Source organism: Lactuca saligna, chromosome 9 (genome assembly GCF_052625555.1).
Source record: "Lactuca saligna cultivar CGN05327 chromosome 9, ASM5262555v1, whole genome shotgun sequence".
NCBI classification, from domain to species: domain Eukaryota; kingdom Viridiplantae; phylum Streptophyta; class Magnoliopsida; order Asterales; family Asteraceae; genus Lactuca; species Lactuca saligna.
This window is the reverse complement of record NC_136425.1, coordinates 179,290,344-179,311,049: the sequence shown is the minus strand read 5'-3', so window position 1 is coordinate 179,311,049 and position 20,706 is coordinate 179,290,344. Positions and strand designations below refer to the sequence as shown.

Sequence of the window (20,706 nt, the reverse complement as noted above, 5' to 3'; positions counted from 1 at the left end):
ATGAACTCAAAGACGGATGGATGCAAGATGCGAAGAATTTGAATGAAAATGCGAAGTTTTTAATGTATAAATGCGAATTGGGGAAGAAAGCTTAGAGTTTCGCATTTGGCACCTGATCTTTTCAAGAAATAATATAAGTGGTCCAACTTCGCAAAATGGGGTCATTTAATCAGAAAATCGATCATTCTTCAAATATGACATTTAATCAGAAAATCGATCTAAAAATGAGACATTTGGTGTTTATCGATTTTTCAGGGTCGACGGGTTGTATGAAAAGCGAAGGCTGAGTAATTGAAAATTAGAGGATCGATGGTTGCTACTAATTACTTGTAACTGGTATTGGTTTCATATCGATGGATGTGGATTCGCATATGAAATCAATTGTGTTCGCATCTATGAAATCAGTTCGCATATGACATCAATTGAGTTCGCATTTGGTTTTGTGGGTCAAAACAGTTCGCATAAGAAGTTCACGATTTGTTTGAGGTTAATTGATTTTGATTTCGCAAGCTTGGAGTCGGAGATCTGGATTGTGTTCACATCTATAGAATGCGAGGAGAATTTAATGGTGATATTCAGTTCGCATTTGGTGACACAAGTACGTGGTTGATGATTTTTGGTTGGTTCGCATTTGAAATCAGTGGGTTTCGCATTTGGGTTCGTATCTGGGTTTCTCAAACAACTGAAATGCGAATATGAGACAACTGATTAATTTCTCAGTTAATGCGATGAAATGCGAATGAACTCAAAGACGGATGGATGCAAGATGCGAAGAATTTGAATGAAAATGCGAAGTTTTTAATGTATAAATGCGAATTGGGGAAGAAAGCTTAGAGTTTCGCATATAAATGAAAGTACGATGCTATTCCTTGTATTTAGTTGTTTTCAATGCAAAGAATAAGATAAAATGGAAGTACGGTATTAGCTAATCTGCAATTGCATTCAAATATTAAGAATATTGATAATACCAAATGTGCAATTTGGGTTAAAAAAACTTAACTTGAGCTTGTAAGGGGAGATAATTCTCTAGAATAAAATCACTCTTTCTTTTAATCGTGAGAATCACAATCAGTTGAACTGTTGAAGAGATGAAGTAACAGGTCGTGCTTCGAAAAAATGAGAGAGTGGACATCAAATGAAAAAATTATCCAAAACCTATAAATCAGATAAACTAAAACAACTTAAAAAAATAATAAAATTCTTACAATCCAAAAACAAAACCAAGATGAATTAAACACAATAATCATAGTCAAGTTTTGAAATATATTGAATTAACTTGAACCAATATTCTGCACATTGGGTGTTAGGCAATATACTCCTGCAAAAAATAATGTAAAACAAGCTCATAAATTGTGAATAAAATAAACAACTAACCCTAAAACTGGTTGGAAATAGTGTGTGCTGATCTCATCAAATAATCTGGCATTTATGAATAGCTCTAAATAATCTTAAACAACATAGGTGAGTGTAAGAATCGATATATCCATGAAACACAGAGTAAAATCATTATATGACAATTAAGTAAAACTAAAAAAAAACATGGAACAGAGAATTTGATAGAACTATTTACCTGGATAGTGGTGAAGATGGAGATGGTTAGTGAAGGCTTCAACGTTGGGGTTTAATTAGAGTGTGAATACAAAGATAGGGGAGAAGACAAAGATGGTAGACGATGGTGGTGAGGTCATGATAACAGTTCGATTTCTGTGATTTTCACCCAATTCATAACAAAAATTGTTATTTTTCTTGAAAACAAACATTAATTAAATGGATAAGGATTCAACAACTACAGTAAAATGATAGAGTAATAAGATATTTCCTTCATTAACTGGAGTCCATATCAGTACAGATAGTTGAAGATATACCTGAATTGATACAGATAGTTGAGAAATGTCAAAAGGACACAAATACCCTTAGTACCACTTAAACAAGAAAGCTTTACTCTAGATACACTTATACAAGAATATTTAATATACAAATGATTACCCAAAATGTAGACAAACATCAGAACCTGAAATGGAGAGGAAACACCGGAAATTGAGAGTAAACATTGACGATTATGTGATAAATGACTGAAAAGAACACTTTAAAATTGCTAACAAAAACCTGTATTGTTAGAGAACGTTTGTAAATTAATAGTGTTTGCCTCCTGGTTCTGCAATAGAGAGAGAGAGAGAGAGAGAGAGAGAGAGAGAGATGGTTGGAGACCTATGACCACAAAAAGAGAATATGTGTGTGCATATGGCTTAAAGAGCACTAACCTTGAAATCGTGTTGGATCCTGGTCCACTGTGACACTTGTTGTGAAAATGGTTGTCTGAGGTTTCTAGAGAGTCGAGTGCGACCAGCTGTGAGTAGTAGATGGTTAGGTCTCCAGGTATGTGTGTAAAATGCGTAACACTTACGACCTCACAGATAAGAAATTTTTTGCAGTCAATTGGTCATATAAGGGGATGGGGCAGAGATATGAAGAAAAAGATTCGTTCTAGACTTGACCGGTGCAATCGATCAAAATCAAATAATTAGAGAATAGAACAGTAGCATATGCTAGATGTCGAGAGATGGGGGTTGTGAACGGTGGTAAGATGAAGTGCGATGATGATGAAGGTGGCCTGTTTGATGGTAGTGAAGGTTATGTGACAACAAAGTTTACTGATGGTGTTGTGATGTTCGATATTCGGGTTTCTAAAGGAGATATGCAAGAGAAGAGAAAGGCAGAGGTGTTTAGCAGCGACTGTAATGGTCTCAGTGGTCAAGGTGTGGTGGGTAACTGCGTCGAATATGGGAGGAATTTTAGAGTATTTAATAGAGAGGGAGAGAGTTCAAGGAGAGAAGAGATGGCGACTCATCTAGGGTTATTCTACAAGGAAGGGCTATAGATACTAAGATAAGAGATGATATATAAAGTTTATCTATAGACCGATTCAATTGGCAAAATCTGAGGAAGACGGGTTCTTCTTTGACCAGTTCAATTTGAAGAAGAAAGCCAAAGCCTATTCAATATGTACGTAATTCATGTTAACCACGTAAGATTTGGTATTTTTCTATGCATAAACTCATTGTAAATAGCGTAATAAGGGTTATACCTCTTAAAATTTAATATTATTTTATTAATGATTACTTGTACTAACAGCTTAATGGTTTGGACGTCTTAAAAAATATTATTATTATATTGAATCTATTTATGGAAATAGTTGGATTTCTATTATAAGGTAGTATAGATATATATATATATATATATATATATATATATATATATATATATATATATATATATATAAATGTTTGGATTATCTTGCATGGTAATAAAAGTTATAAATTGATATTTCTTTTTTTAGAGTGTTTGGATTAAGACAAAATATAAAAAATACAAACATACATATTTAAGTCTATTTAGTATACAAACATATCATCTCTAATAAATGAATGTTATTTTGGCCACTTATCACACTCTCATTCAATTGCCAAATATCATTTTGTAGTTATTTTGAATTATTTTTTTTAATTTTCACATGTTATTTTATAAGTTTTTATAGTTTATTAAATTCCACATGTAATAATTGCAATAAATGTACTAATAAATGAATATCAATTTAATTAATGAACTTAATTTTTAATTTAAAATTTCATAAAACTAAAACTCATTAATTTCTTTTATTTATTTAAATTATTTGCTTAAATTTAAACGATAAAAGCATTTTTTTTATAATAATTTTATTATTTCTATAAATTCAAAGTTTTTAAATATTTTGAAATTTATATTTAATTTTTTTTAAATTAACCTTTGGTATACAACGAAAAACAAAAAAGGATCTCCTTATTATTTTCTTTTTAAGTTAACAAGAAAATTTCACTTTTAAAACTAGTAAAAACCTATTTTAGAAAATACTTATTAACTTTTCAAACATTTTTTGATAATTTTTTTTTAAAACTAAAAAATCAATAAATATTTTTCAAATTAAATCTCAAAACACCCTCTCAAATAAAAATATAAAATCATCTGCTATATTGCAAATAACTTTTGTGATATTGATTTATTTATTTTTCATTTCGCGATAAACATATATCCTGTTCAAACCAGTCTTTCTCCACTCCACTTTGCCCTACTCCCCCGTTTCCCCCTTCTCAGCTGAGCCTGTGCTATCAGTCAAAGCTCTCTCTCTTTCTCTCAGGTATGTGGCACAAACTCATCTCTCCCACGAACAAACCTTGTAAGAATTTGATTCTGAGCCCTACGTTTACTTGTAGATTTTGTCCCCTAATGTTGCGTCATCGATGATGTAGAATCTCATTTTGAGGACCTGAATCATCTCATCCCTGTGTATCTTCTATATCTTTATTTGATTTGAACATGCATTGAATTGCCAAGTCTTGTTATCTGATATGGATGTGACATGCATCCTGACAAAATCGAGCAGATGCATTTCTAGTATTCCGTGATGAATGGATTTAAGTTGTCTGAGTTCACACGCTGTTTTCAAATAAGTTTTTTTGAAATGAAACTGCTATGCATGCTGTTTGCGAATTGGAGGCATCAACGTCAGTGTAGTGGTGTTGTTGTACCTGTTACTCCGTCTATGAAAGAAGGAGACTATTCCTTTTCAAAGTTAAGATTTATAGTTCAAATCCTGTATGGATCTTCCTTTGAAATTACATTTATGTCAATTTTGAGTCTAAAACGAAGCTTTCTGAACATTCAGAAGTTGAAATGTGGATTTCTTTTAAGATGGATGTGTGGAGTTTAGTACAGATATTATCCAAAATCGTAGTGTAGCTTCTTTTCTTAACAAATGGCATTTTCTTATCTGTGTCTAGTGTTACACTTGTCCTCTTGATTATTATCAAGATTCAATCCCCCTTTTTCCCACCATTTTCTTTATTTACTTCACATTTTTCTTTAGGTGCTTTATTTCCTATGGCGTTTGCAAATTTTCATGGACTTAGAGCTCTGCAAATTTCTTCACGAGAAAGCATTTTCAACCATGGAAGCTGCCACACACGAACTGATACATCCAACAGTAGATGTTTTGCTGTCAAGGCTTGCAGTAAGAAACCTGATCAAAACATTCATCTTGAATCTAAGGTAAATTTATATGAAGCTCTCTACTTCATCATACTTTTCTGTGATTACAGATTCTCGTATCCTAGCTGTTTTCTGCATATTTAACATTATCTCAATTTGATCTGAAGGTCTATATAGTTGTATATTGAGTATTGAATGTTTAATTGCAAATTTGCAATGTAGATTAACATGTTCTCCTCAAATTTCATCATTGAATGGCCAATAACCAAAAGGGGTAGTGAATTAGTAATAAATTCGTTATTTCATTTTGTCTATATGGATAACCTTCTTTTCTCCTATAAACAAAGACCTTTTTTGATTTAACAAAGAACATTCTCTATATATGAGTTTATTTACCAATTTTCTCTTACAAACATCTACTTAGTGATACATCCCTCAAAAAATTGCAACATATGGTTCAAATGAAGTTTTCAGCTTTTATCAAATGTCCCAAATACCCTTTATAAACCCCACCAATTGTAAAGTTACCAATGTGCAAATTTTACAAGAAAACATTCGAATTCAAAATGGATTTTTTACAATTCAAAGAGAATGGAGAGAGAGAGAGAGAGTAGATATTGTTATTACTTATCACTTATTACTTATTACTTATTACTTCCCTTAGCTAACTTATTTGCATGCAATATACAAGAACGTTGTTTAACTATCGTCAAATGTCTAAACTACCCTTCAACGAAATACAAAATAGGTTCAACTATTATATCTTTTTAAGCATTAAGATGTTTGTCATCTTGTTGATGTTATGTTAGGTATTTGAAACTTTTGAAGTTATTATATGATGTTATATACTCCTATAAAAAGCATGAAATTAAAGTTATGTTAACAAAAGCAATTTCAGTTAAATTGGGTGTTGGACAGTGTGAAATGGGATGAAAAGGGTTTGGCTGTGGCTATAGCTCAAAATGTTGATTCAGGGGCAATTTTAATGCAAGGATTTGCCAATAGGGATGCACTTGCTACCACAATTGCTTCCAAAAAAGCAACTTTTTATAGCAGATCAAGATCTTCATTGTGGATAAAAGGAGAAACTTCTCTTAATTTCATCAATGTTCATGATATCTTCCTTGATTGTGATCGTGATTCTGTAAGTTCTTTTCTTTCAATGCATGTAATAGTAATCTACTTTCTTTAATTCGTTTGTTTGTTACTATAAGTTTATAACATCTTACTTTTGTTTCTTTCTTTCTTTTACTTGGAAAATTTTATGCAGTTATATAAATTTCATTCAAATATAAAGCAGTTTTCAGTGTTGTTATAATTGGATAGATCTTTCAAAGTATAATGACTTATTTATTTATTTGTTTACTTCCTTGCAATGAAATCGTTATGAAAATTGATGTTTGCATATTTCTACAACGAATGGATATGATTCTTAGTTATGTTATTTATGGAAATGTTAGGAATTTACCAAATAGGGAGAGTTTCTCATCGCCCAAGTTTCAATTGGACAGAAACTTGGAATCATGCAACGTGGATGCACGATGAATGAGAAATTACGTATTTGGAAATTAGACTAATTCATTGACAAAGTGTCAAGTGAAGGACTAGGAGATCGAGTACACAAAGTTGTGTGTTGATCAAGTTCACCATAAGAGTAACAAAGATATTCGTTATGATTTACTAAAGGCTTAGTAAATATGATTACACTTACAAGATTAAGTGTAATTCTGAATTGTTTAAAGAGTTTAGATCAATAGTAGAACGAATAAGAAGAATCAAGTAGGCAGAAAGATAAAAGTTTCCCCATTCTAAGAAGAAGGGAGAGTAGCTTTTATGCTTTATGATAGGTTTGTAACATGCAAAGTTTGTATCTTAATTGATCCTCCAAGTGAGTCTTGGTACAATTGTATGTCCAAGAAGAGGAATCAAAGATTGAAGAAATGGTCAAATCAAGAAGTCAATCATACTTCGTTCCAAAACAAGTCTTAAAGTCAAGATTGTGACATTGAGTGAATAGTATTAAGAAGGTTTATAACATTCATCAATTGTGGAGAGTTGTGATGTCTTGGATAAGACAAAGACCAACTAGGACCAATTTATGAAGTGTTTTGATACAAGCTACACTAACTCTTGAAAAATTGTTTGTCAAGAAATGTTTATTGACAAAAGAATCTTATATGTCAAGGAGTCAGTGGGAGTCTTAATGGTCTCGAAAAGTTTCAAGATCAAATCAAATAAACCTTATCGATCATCACTAGCACACGAGTTAAGGTTTACAACCTATCGTGATGACATTATTTTGTTTCTATGCCATTCAAATTAAGTTAATTATGCATGCGAGTTCTATGAGTTCTCATTTTGAACGCATAAAAGGCAAAGCACCTTGATCAATGAAATGTACATTGACAAGAAAAAGGTGAGATGCTTAACTTATTTGAAGACGTGGTGGGCAGCTGTGCTATCATGAGGCAAGAAATCAAGATTAAGAAACTTTGATCCATATGAGTTTGAATTTGTCGTAAACTTTGGTTTTAACAAATTCACATGGATAGGAACAAATACACCATTTAAATCTAAGTGTCATAAGTTTTCCTCCTTCATGAAAATGATTGTGAGGAAATGCTTTCACTAAGAAAGATTTTAAAAGGATAGTGATTGTAAAATTGCATTCTCGAATTCAATTATGGTTATGGTATCCCTTTCCATAATTTGAATTGTGAGGTTTGGCAATTAGTCTTAATTGTTTAAGACACACATATGAACTATCGAAGGCAAAGGTGTACAAGTTCAAGAAGCCTTGATAAAAGATAATCAAAGCACTAAGTATTAGAAACATGGACTTAAGAAATTCAATAGGTATTGTCTTTCTGAAAGTTAAGATGTTTATGAATACATGTCGAAGCTAGTGGGAGCATAAGTGTTATGTTTTATAGTAATCATCATGATAGTGAGAGCATAAAAGTTATGATTGTATGATTATTATGGAAAGTTTTGCAAGTTGGCAATATTAATTATAGAAAAACAAGAGTTATACCTTGCAAAGTCGTAAGGGTTGTATAGTTGTTTTGCTATAATTAAGGGAGAGAATATTATGCTTCATTTCAAATCTAAAGGATTAGGTTGTGGAATGTTAATAAATTTAGTCAAAAGTACATAGTGTGTTCTTAAAATTTCGATTATGATTACAACATTCCTTTTTCACAATCCGATTTTAAGAACATAGCAAATAAAACATTGTGCATCGTGTCCCATACGCTTCGGGTATAGGATCGATTGCAAATGCTTTAATGTTTGACCATTCTAAAATTTTCCAAATGTCTAGCACATTTAGAGGGAAAAGGGACTAGAATCGGTTTTGACTAAAATAATTAAACAACTATCAAAGAACAATCCAAAGTTCGATGAGGATTGGTCGCTTGTGAGTAGTTGGAAGTATAGTATTGGAAATTATGGAAATGTTTCCATATTGGATGGACAATATTGACATCATTACAAATAGAAAAGATTCTATTCAGAATGAGTTGTCATGAGGAAAATATGGAAGCGTGTCCATATTAGGATTTGAATATTGAAAATCTATGACTAGATTATAAACGTTTATGCAAAAGGATGTTCAAAGGAATGTACTTTGAGTGAGAGACATCATATCTAAGGAATTTTCTTGTAACAATCTCCGATAGAGGACTTTATAATAGCATTAGCAATAGTCTTTGTGACTTTGGTGCAGTGACATTATGAAAGGATCGTTGCATAAAGTGTTAGAATCTAGCATATTCTATAAGTAGCGAGAATTTGATATTCTTACACTTAAGAAAATGGATTTGGAGTTGTAAAATGAGAATGATTGGAAATGTGTTCAATTTGTCTATTTCACAAAAGTAAGAACCGTAGGTAAACATTGTGTGCATGCTAGGAGCATGGGACAAGTGTTGTAATTCAAGTAAAAAGTTGATTACCCGAAACGACAAATAATGAGTAATCGATATGGTGATAAATAAAACGTGTTTTGTTTATACTCAAAGGTTTGAGGCCATATGGGATTAGTATTATTCTTGTGTTTCACCTTGCATGTTTTGACTTCCAGAATAATTGAGTTTATTAAGCATAATCGAATTATTCAAACGGGCCACAGTCGTTCATATGTTGGAAGTAGATATGAATGAAGACTGTCGTGAATTGGTGTGTGGATTGTCTAAAAGAGTATTAGACATAAGCAAATGTTTGCTGCAACGTTCATGAGTGCTTATGAATATGATTTGAGCATTGGATTAAACCCACTATCTCGAGTGATTAGTTGTATCTTGCTAATCGGTTGCACATTGATAATATGTATCTCGAGCATTGGAATTGTAATTATAAGATAATTGCAATTTGGGCCATGGATTGCCTTGTATTAAGGGATGGAATACAATTTGAAGATAATGATTATTTTTCCGGTAAACTTCAATAAATTTGATAATTTTAATGATTAACTTTATAATTTATTAATACTTGGTTACAGATAATATAACACAAAAAATATTTATATGAAATTTACCAAATGATTTTTTTTAAATTATTTGAATTTATGTAAAATATACTCCACATGTTTACATATTCTTCAAATATTATTAAAATAATAAATATGTTGAAAAATAAAATTAAAACTTGAATAATATAACTTAAAGTAAATAAGAAGTGGTTTGAAGATGATGGTTCAGTGTTGCGCCACGCAACACACGCATAACAAATTTTAAATTAGAAGTCTTTCAAAAAACAAAACACTTGTGAAAGGGCAACTGATATGCATGTGCTGCGCAACGCAACAAGAAGTGGTCATAAGTGTTTTTTTCTAAAAAAACAAATAGCACCTAAGTAACTGATATAACTAATATGATCATTTAAATTACGAAAGAATAAGGTGTTTCTGATTGCTTATTTTATATAATAAATTATTTTTGATAGAAATGCTTATAAACTTATATATATATATATATATATATATATATATATATATATATATATATATATATATATGTATATATATATATATACATGTGTGTGTGGGGGGGGGGGGGGGTAAGTTCATGTGTTTCTTACATTTATCGTGTACTAGAATGCACCAATAGGAATTGAGTAAAATTAAATAATTATTTAATTAAATAAAGATAAATATTAAATGATTTTAATAATTGTATGTTTATTAAATGACTAGGTGTGAGATTCATGTATTACATTAGTTTAATTATAAAAAAACAAATATAAAATTTTAACAATTTGAAAAGTTTGAATTTATAAGAAAAATGAAAAAAAATTGAATTATTAAAATTAATGAGACTTTAATGTACTGAATACATTACATATAAAAACTCTTTCTAATAAATACTTTACATATATATTACCTTACACATTAAATGTGGAATTTTAATTTAATAAAATAAAAAATACAATAAAATGACAAGTGGAAAATAGAAATTTTAAAAATTCTAGAAAATGCCATGTGTCCAAATGAATGAGAAGAGGATATGTAGCAAAAAAACCTTCATTTATTATAGGATATATATCTATAATTATAATTCTCTTTTTATGGAAACTAATTAAATCCGTCATTAATGTCAACAATAAAGTTCTTTCAGAATGAATGTGCATCTAAGTTTTTATGTATGGATTTGTGTTTTGTTTATGGATCCACTCACTTAAAATAACAAAGTTGCATGAAATATGAAGAACAAAAGTGTATTCTTCTAGAACACACTATCATTCTGTTAGAATACACTGTCATTCTGTTAAAATATATTCTCATTCTTGTAGAATAAACTCTAATTCTGCTAGAATACACTCTTGTTCTCAATGTTCTAGGCTACTTTGTTGTATTTTGAGTGAATGAGTCATGAAACAAAATATGAACCCATACATAAAAACCTAGATGCGAATTTATTTTGAAAGAATATTATTACCGATAGTAATGATGAATATAATTAGTTTACATTAAAAAATCAATAATTATGGATATCATTTAATATACACTAGCCGTCTACCCGCGCAAAGCGGCGGGGCATGTGAGTTCTTTCGGTGATATGTTTCCATTACAAAATTGTTATGTTAAAAAAAAGTACATGTTGAAGACAATATAATCAAACTATGGTGTTATTTGTTACATCATGCATCAAATAACCAATAAAAAGCAACCAATCAAGACGACACAAAATATTAATCGTGCAATACTTCTTTATACACCACATTTGCTGTATAAACCCCATCACCTTTTGAATTTTCGTTAGGGTTTACTAATACTTTTGTATTGCAACGTGAAACCCCTCTGGACAATGCAACATAAAGTTGTCCATGCGAGAATACTGGTTCTGGAAGATAGATACCTACATATGGAATTGTTTGTCCCTGAGCTTTATTGATTGTCATTGCAAAGCACAATCGAATAGGAAACTGTTTCCTCATTAGAGGATCGATGGTTGCTACTAATTGCTTGTAACTGGTATTGGTTTCATATCGATGGATGTGGATTCGCATATGAAATCAATTGTGTTCGCATCTATGAAATCAGTTCGCATATGACATCAATTGAGTTCGCATTTGGTTTTGTGGGTCAAAACAGTTCGCATAAGAAGTTCACGATTTGTTTGAGGTTAATTGATTTTGATTTCGCAAGCTTGGAGTCGGAGATCTGGATTGTGTTCGCATCTATAGAATGCGAGGAGAATTTAATGGTGATATTCAGTTCGCATTTGGTGACACAAGTACGTGGTTGATGATTTTTGGTTGGTTCGCATTTGAAATTAGTGGGTTTCGCATTTGGGTTCGTATCTGGGTTTCTCAAACAACTGAAATGCGAATATGAGACAACTGATTAATTTCTCAGTTAATGCGATGAAATGCGAATGAACTCAAAGACGGATGGATGCAAGATGCGAAGAATTTGAATGAAAATGCGAAGTTTTTAATGTATAAATGCGAATTGGGGAAGAAAGCTTAGAGTTTCGCATTTGGCACCTGATCTTTTCAAGAAATAATATAAGTGGTCCAACTTCGCAAAATGGGGTCATTTAATCAGAAAATCGATCATTCTTCAAATATGACATTTAATCAGAAAATCGATCTAAAAATGAGACATTTGGTGTTTATCGATTTTTCAGGGTCGATGGGTTGTATGAAAAGCGAAGGCTGAGTAATTGAAAATTAGAGGATCGATGGTTGCTACTAATTACTTGTAACTGGTATTGGTTTCATATCGATGGATGTGGATTCGCATATGAAATCAATTGTGTTCGCATCTATGAAATCAGTTCGCATATGACATCAATTGAGTTCGCATTTGGTTTTGTGGGTCAAAACAGTTCGCATAAGAAGTTCACGATTTGTTTGAGGTTAATTGATTTTGATATCGCAAGCTTGGAGTCGGAGATCTGGATTGTGTTCGCATCTATAGAATGCGAGGAGAATTTAATGGTGATATTCAGTTCGCATTTGGTGACACAAGTACGTGGTTGATGATTTTTGGTTGGTTCGCATTTGAAATTAGTGGGTTTCGCATTTGGGTTCGTATCTGGGTTTCTCAAACAACTGAAATGCGAATATGAGACAACTGATTAATTTCTCAGTTAATGCGATGAAATGCGAATGAACTCAAAGACGGATGGATGCAAGATGCGAAGAATTTGAATGAAAATGCGAAGTTTTTAATGTATAAATGCGAATTGGGGAAGAAAGCTTAGAGTTTCGCATTTGGCACCTGATCTTTTCAAGAAATAATATAAGTGGTCCAACTTCGCAAAATGGGGTCATTTAATCAGAAAATCGATCATTCTTCAAATATGACATTTAATCAGAAAATCGATCTAAAAATGAGACATTTGGTGTTTATCGATTTTTCAGGGTCGACGGGTTGTATGAAAAGCGAAGGCTGAGTAATTGAAAATTAGAGGATCGATGGTTGCTACTAATTACTTGTAACTGGTATTGGTTTCATATCGATGGATGTGGATTCGCATATGAAATCAATTGTGTTCGCATCTATGAAATCAGTTCGCATATGACATCAATTGAGTTCGCATTTGGTTTTGTGGGTCAAAACAGTTCGCATAAGAAGTTCACGATTTGTTTGAGGTTAATTGATTTTGATATCGCAAGCTTGGAGTCGGAGATCTGGATTGTGTTCGCATCTATAGAATGCGAGGAGAATTTAATGGTGATATTCAGTTCGCATTTGGTGACACAAGTACGTGGTTGATGATTTTTGGTTGGTTCGCATTTGAAATTAGTGGGTTTCGCATTTGGGTTCGTATCTGGGTTTCTCAAACAACTGAAATGCGAATATGAGACAACTGATTAATTTCTCAGTTAATGCGATGAAATGCGAATGAACTCAAAGACGGATGGATGCAAGATGCGAAGAATTTGAATGAAAATGCGAAGTTTTTAATGTATAAATGCGAATTGGGGAAGAAAGCTTAGAGTTTCGCATTTGGCACCTGATATTTTCAAGAAATAATATAAGTGGTCCAACTTCGCAAAATGGGGTCATTTAATCAGAAAATCGATCATTCTTCAAATATGACATTTAATCAGAAAATCGATCTAAAAATGAGACATTTGGTGTTTATCGATTTTTCAGGGTCGACGGGTTGTATGAAAAGCGAAGGCTGAGTAATTGAAAATTAGAGGATCGATGGTTGATACTAATTACTTGTAACTGGTATTGGTTTCATATCGATGGATGTGGATTCGCATATGAAATCAATTGTGTTCGCATCTATGAAATCAGTTCGCATATGACATCAATTGAGTTCGCATTTGGTTTTGTGGGTCAAAACAGTTCGCATAAGAAGTTCACGATTTGTTTGAGGTTAATTGATTTTGATTTCGCAAGCTTGGAGTTGGAGATCTGGATTGTGTTCGCATCTATAGAATGCGAGGAGAATTTAATGGTGATATTCAGTTCGCATTTGGTGACACAAGTACGTGGTTGATGATTTTTGGTTGGTTCGCATTTGAAATCAGTGGGTTTCGCATTTGGGTTCGTATCTGGGTTTCTCAAACAACTGAAATGCGAATATGAGACAACTGATTAATTTCTCAGTTAATGCGATGAAATGCGAATGAACTCAAAGACGGATGGATGCAAGATGCGAAGAATTTGAATGAAAATGCGAAGTTTTTAATGTATAAATGCGAATTGGGGAAGAAAGCTTAGAGTTTCGCATATAAATGAAAGTACGATGCTATTCCTTGTATTTAGTTGTTTTCAATGCAAAGAATAAGATAAAATGGAAGTACGGTATTAGCTAATCTGCAATTGCATTCAAATATTAAGAATATTGATAATACCAAATGTGCAATATGGGTTAAAAAAAACTTAACTTGAGCTTGTAAGGGGAGATAATTCTCTAGAATAAAATCACTCTTTCTTTTAATCGTGAGAATCACAATCAGTTGAACTGTTGAAGAGATGAAGTAACAGGTCGTGCTTCGAAAAAATGAGAGAGTGGACATCAAATGAAAAAATTATCCAAAATCTATAAATCAGATAAACTAAAACAACTTAAAAAATAATAAAATTCTTACAATCCAAAAACAAAACCAAGATGAATTAAACACAATAATCATAGTCAAGTTTTGAAATATATTGAATTAACTTGAACCAATATTCTGCACATTGGGTGTTAGGCAATATACTCCTGCAAAAAATAATGTAAAACAAGCTCATAAATTGTGAATAAAATAAACAACTAACCCTAAAACTGGTTGGAAATAGTGTGTGCTGATCTCATCAAATAATCTGGCATTTATGAATAGCTCTAAATAATCTTAAACAACATAGGTGAGTGTAAGAATCGATATATCCATGAAACACAGAGTAAAATCATTATATGACAATTAAGTAAAACTAAAAAAAAACATGGAACAGAGAATTTGATAGAACTATTTACCTGGATAGTGGTGAAGATGGAGATGGTTAGTGAAGGCTTCAACGTTGGGGTTTAATTAGAGTGTGAATACAAAGATAGGGGAGAAGACAAAGATGGTAGACGATGGTGGTGAGGTCATGATAACAGTTCGATTTCTGTGATTTTCACCCAATTCATAACAAAAATTGTTATTTTTCTTGAAAACAAACATTAATTAAATGGATAAGGATTCAACAACTACAGTAAAATGATAGAGTAATAAGATATTTCCTTCATTAACTGGAGTCCATATCAGTACAGATAGTTGAAGATATACCTGAATTGATACAGATAGTTGAGAAATGTCAAAAGGACACAAATACCCTTAGTACCACTTAAACAAGAAAGCTTTACTCTAGATACACTTATACAAGAATATTTAATATACAAATGATTACCCAAAATGTAGACAAACATCAGAACCTGAAATGGAGAGGAAACACCGGAAATTGAGAGTAAACATTGACGATTATGTGATAAATGACTGAAAAGAACACTTTAAAATTGCTAACAAAAACCTGTATTGTTAGAGAACGTTTGTAAATTAATAGTGTTTGCCTCCTGGTTCTGCAATAGAGAGAGAGAGAGAGAGAGAGAGAGAGATGGTTGGAGACCTATGACCACAAAAAGAGAATATGTGTGTGCATATGGCTTAAAGAGCACTAACCTTGAAATCGTGTTGGATCCTGGTCCACTGTGACACTTGTTGTGAAAATGGTTGTCTGAGGTTTCTAGAGAGTCGAGTGCGACCAGCTGTGAGTAGTAGATGGTTAGGTCTCCAGGTATGTGTGTAAAATGCGTAACACTTACGACCTCACAGATAAGAAATTTTTTGCAGTCAATTGGTCATATAAGGGGATGGGGCAGAGATATGAAGAAAAAGATTCGTTCTAGACTTGACCGGTGCAATCGATCAAAATCAAATAATTAGAGAATAGAACAGTAGCATATGCTAGATGTCGAGAGATGGGGGTTGTGAACGGTGGTAAGATGAAGTGCGATGATGATGAAGGTGGCCTGTTTGATGGTAGTGAAGGTTATGTGACAACAAAGTTTACTGATGGTGTTGTGATGTTCGATATTCGGGTTTCTAAAGGAGATATGCAAGAGAAGAGAAAGGCAGAGGTGTTTAGCAGCGACTGTAATGGTCTCAGTGGTCAAGGTGTGGTGGGTAACTGCGTCGAATATGGGAGGAATTTTAGAGTATTTAATAGAGAGGGAGAGAGTTCAAGGAGAGAAGAGATGGCGACTCATCTAGGGTTATTCTACAAGGAAGGGCTATAGATACTAAGATAAGAGATGATATATAAAGTTTATCTATAGACCGATTCAATTGGCAAAATCTGAGGAAGACGGGTTCTTCTTTGACCAGTTCAATTTGAAGAAGAAAGCCAAAGCCTATTCAATATGTACGTAATTCATGTTAACCACGTAAGATTTGGTATTTTTCTATGCATAAACTCATTGTAAATAGCGTAATAAGGGTTATACCTCTTAAAATTTAATATTATTTTATTAATGATTACTTGTACTAACAGCTTAATGGTTTGGACGTCTTAAAAAATATTATTATTATATTGAATCTATTTATGGAAATAGTTGGATTTCTATTATAAGGTAGTATAGATATATATATATATATATATATATATATATATATATATATATATATATATATATATATATATATATATATATAAATGTTTGGATTATCTTGCATGGTAATAAAAGTTATAAATTGATATTTCTTTTTTTAGAGTGTTTGGATTAAGACAAAATATAAAAAATACAAACATACATATTTAAGTCTATTTAGTATACAAACATATCATCTCTAATAAATGAATGTTATTTTGGCCACTTATCACACTCTCATTCAATTGCCAAATATCATTTTGTAGTTATTTTGAATTATTTTTTTTAATTTTCACATGTTATTTTATAAGTTTTTATAGTTTATTAAATTCCACATGTAATAATTGCAATAAATGTACTAATAAATGAATATCAATTTAATTAATGAACTTAATTTTTAATTTAAAATTTCATAAAACTAAAACTCATTAATTTCTTTTATTTATTTAAATTATTTGCTTAAATTTAAACGATAAAAGCATTTTTTTTATAATAATTTTATTATTTCTATAAATTCAAAGTTTTTAAATATTTTGAAATTTATATTTAATTTTTTTTAAATTAACCTTTGGTATACAACGAAAAACAAAAAAGGATCTCCTTATTATTTTCTTTTTAAGTTAACAAGAAAATTTCACTTTTAAAACTAGTAAAAACCTATTTTAGAAAATACTTATTAACTTTTCAAACATTTTTTGATAATTTTTTTTTAAAACTAAAAAATCAATAAATATTTTTCAAATTAAATCTCAAAACACCCTCTCAAATAAAAATATAAAATCATCTGCTATATTGCAAATAGCTTTTGTGATATTGATTTATTTATTTTTCATTTCGCGATAAACATATATCCTGTTCAAACCAGTCTTTCTCCACTCCACTTTGCCCTACTCCCCCGTTTCCCCCTTCTCAGCTGAGCCTGTGCTATCAGTCAAAGCTCTCTCTCTTTCTCTCAGGTATGTGGCACAAACTCATCTCTCCCACGAACAAACCTTGTAAGAATTTGATTCTGAGCCCTACGTTTACTTGTAGATTTTGTCCCCTAATGTTGCGTCATCGATGATGTAGAATCTCATTTTGAGGACCTGAATCATCTCATCCCCGTGTATCTTCTATATCTTTATTTGATTTGAACATGCATTGAATTGCCAAGTCTTGTTATCTGATATGGATGTGACATGCATCCTGACAAAATCGAGCAGATGCATTTCTAGTATTCCGTGATGAATGGATTTAAGTTGTCTGAGTTCACACGCTGTTTTCAAATAAGTTTTTTTGAAATGAAACTGCTATGCATGCTGTTTGCGAATTGGAGGCATCAACGTCAGTGTAGTGGTGTTGTTGTACCTGTTACTCCGTCTGTGAAAGAAGGAGACTATTCCTTTTCAAAGTTAAGATTTATAGTTCAAATCCTGTATGGATCTTCCTTTGAAATTACATTTATGTCAATTTTGAGTCTAAAACGAAGCTTTCTGAACATTCAGAAGTTGAAATGTGGATTTCTTTTAAGATGGATGTGTGGAGTTTAGTACAGATATTATCCAAAATCGTAGTGTAGCTTCTTTTCTTAACAAATGGCATTTTCTTATTTGTGTCTAGTGTTACACTTGTCCTCTTGATTATTATCAAGATTCAATCCCCCTTTTTCCCACCATTTTCTTTATTTACTTCACATTTTTCTTTAGGTGCTTTATTTCCTATGGCGTTTGCAAATTTTCATGGACTTAGAGCTCTGCAAATTTCTTCACGAGAAAGCATTTTCAACCATGGAAGCTGCCACACACGAACTGATACATCCAACAGTAGATGTTTTGCTGTCAAGGCTTGCAGTAAGAAACCTGATCAAAACATTCATCTTGAATCTAAGGTAAATTTATATGAAGCTCTCTACTTCATCATACTTTTCTGTGATTACAGATTCTCGTATCCTAGCTGTTTTCTGCATATTTAACATTATCTCAATTTGATCTGAAGGTCTATATAGTTGTATATTGAGTATTGAATGTTTAATTGCAAATTTGCAATGTAGATTAACATGTTCTCCTCAAATTTCATCATTGAATGGCCAATAACCAAAAGGGGTAGTGAATTAGTAATAAATTCGTTATTTCATTTTGTCTATATGGATAACCTTCTTTTCTCCTATAAACAAAGACCTTTTTTGATTTAACAAAGAACATTCTCTATATATGAGTTTATTTACCAATTTTCTCTTACAAACATCTACTTAGTGATACATCCCTCAAAAAATTGCAACATATGGTTCAAATGAAGTTTTCAGCTTTTATCAAATGTCCCAAATACCCTTTATAAACCCCACCAATTGTAAAGTTACCAATGTGCAAATTTTACAAGAAAACATTCGAATTCAAAATGGATTTTTTACAATTCAAAGAGAATGGAGAGAGAGAGAGAGAGAGAGTAGATATTGTTATTACTTATCACTTATTACTTATTACTTATTACTTCCCTTAGCTAACTTATTTGCATGCAATATACAAGAACGTTGTTTAACTATCGTCAAATGTCTAAACTACCCTTCAACGAAATACAAAATAGGTTCAACTATTATATCTTTTTAAGCATTAAGATGTTTGTCATCTTGTTGATGTTATGTTAGGTATTTGAAACTTTTGAAGTTATTATATGATGTTATATACTCCTATAAAAAGCATGAAATTAAAGTTATGTTAACAAAAGCAATTTCAGTTAAATTGGGTGTTGGACAGTGTGAAATGGGATGAAAAGGGTTTGGCTGTGGCTATAGCTCAAAATGTTGATTCAGGGGCAATTTTAATGCAAGGATTTGCCAATAGGGATGCACTTGCTACCACAATTGCTTCCAAAAAAGCAACTTTTTATAGCAGATCAAGATCTTCATTGTGGATAAAAGGAGAAACTTCTCTTAATTTCATCAATGTTCATGATATCTTCCTTGATTGTGATCGTGATTCTGTATGTTCTTTTCTTTCAATGCATGTAATAGTAATCTACTTTCTTTAATTCGTTTGTTTGTTACTATAAGTTTATAACATCTTACTTTTGTTTCTTTCTTTCTTTTACTTGGAAAATTTTATGCAGTTATATAAATTTCATTCAAATATAAAGCAGTTTTCAGTGTTGTTATAATTGGATAGATCTTTCAAAGTATAATGACTTATTTATTTATTTGTTTACTTCCTTGCAATGAAATCGTTATGAAAATTGATGTTTGCATATTTCTACAACGAATGGATATGATTCTTAGTTATGTTATTTATGGAAATGTTAGGAATTTACCAAATAGGGAGAGTTTCTCATCGCCCAAGTTTCAATTGGACAGAAACTTGGAATCATGCAACGTGGATGCACGATGAATGAGAAATTACGTATTTGGAAATTAGACTAATTCATTGACAAAGTGTCAAGCGAAGGACTAGGAGATCGAGTACACAAAGTTGTGTGTTGATCAAGTTCACCATAAGAGTAACAAAGATATTCGTTATGATTTACTAAAGGCTTAGTAAATATGATTACACTTACAAGATTAAGTGTAATTCTGAATTGTTTAAAGAGTTTAGATCAATAGTAGAACGAATAAGAAGAATCAAGTAGGCAGAAAGATAAAAGTTTCCCCATTCTAAGAAGAAGGGAGAGTAGCTTTTATGCTTTATGATAGGTTTGTAACATGCAAAGTTTGTATCTTAATTGATCCTCCAAGTGAGTCTTGGTACAATTGTATGTCCAAGAAGAGGAATCAAAGATTGAAGAAATGGTCAAATCAAGAAGTCAATCATACTTCGTTCCAAAACAAGTCTTAAAGTCAAGATTGTGACATTGAGTGAATAGTATTAAGAAGGTTTATAACATTCATCAATTGTGGAGAGTTGTGATGTCTTGGATAAGACAAAGACCAACTAGGACCAATTTATGAAGTGTTTTGATACAAGCTACACTAACTCTTGAAAAATTGTTTGTCAAGAAATGTTTATTGACAAAAGAATCTTATATGTCAAGGAGTCAGTGGGAGTCTTAATGGTCTCGAAAAGTTTCAAGATCAAATCAAATAAACCTTATCGATCATCACTAGCACACGAGTTAAGGTTTACAACCTATCGTGATGACATTA

The 20,706-nt window shown here is 31.7% G+C and overlaps 2 long non-coding RNA genes and 2 pseudogenes across 5 annotated transcripts; 2 read left to right on the top strand and 2 right to left on the bottom strand.

Annotated features, from left to right (window-relative positions):
* Positions 1-1,107: 1,107 nt before the first annotated feature.
* LOC145017168 (uncharacterized) lies at positions 1,108-2,960 on the bottom strand. 2 transcript variants are annotated; one of them, XR_013666402.1, is made up of 4 exons: positions 2,262-2,960; positions 1,987-2,155; positions 1,571-1,865; positions 1,108-1,318 (listed from the first exon to the last, which is right to left on the bottom strand). It is a non-coding gene; the product is annotated as an uncharacterized LOC145017168 (long non-coding RNA). The 2 variants fall into 2 exon arrangements; XR_013666401.1 differs by having other exon boundaries at positions 1,571-2,155.
* A 1,085-nt stretch (positions 2,961-4,045) lies between these two features.
* LOC145016990 (histidine biosynthesis bifunctional protein hisIE, chloroplastic pseudogene) lies at positions 4,046-6,340 on the top strand (annotated as a pseudogene).
* An 8,226-nt stretch (positions 6,341-14,566) lies between these two features.
* Positions 14,567-16,329, bottom strand: LOC145017585 (uncharacterized). 3 transcript variants are annotated; one of them, XR_013666581.1, is made up of 4 exons: positions 15,631-16,329; positions 15,362-15,530; positions 14,946-15,240; positions 14,567-14,693 (listed from the first exon to the last, which is right to left on the bottom strand). It is a non-coding gene; the product is annotated as an uncharacterized LOC145017585 (long non-coding RNA). The 3 variants fall into 3 exon arrangements; XR_013666582.1 differs by having other exon boundaries at positions 14,946-15,386; positions 15,482-15,530; XR_013666580.1 differs by having other exon boundaries at positions 14,946-15,530.
* A 1,099-nt stretch (positions 16,330-17,428) lies between these two features.
* Positions 17,429-19,727, top strand: LOC145016989 (histidine biosynthesis bifunctional protein hisIE, chloroplastic pseudogene; annotated as a pseudogene).
* The last annotated feature ends 979 nt before the right edge of the window (positions 19,728-20,706 follow it).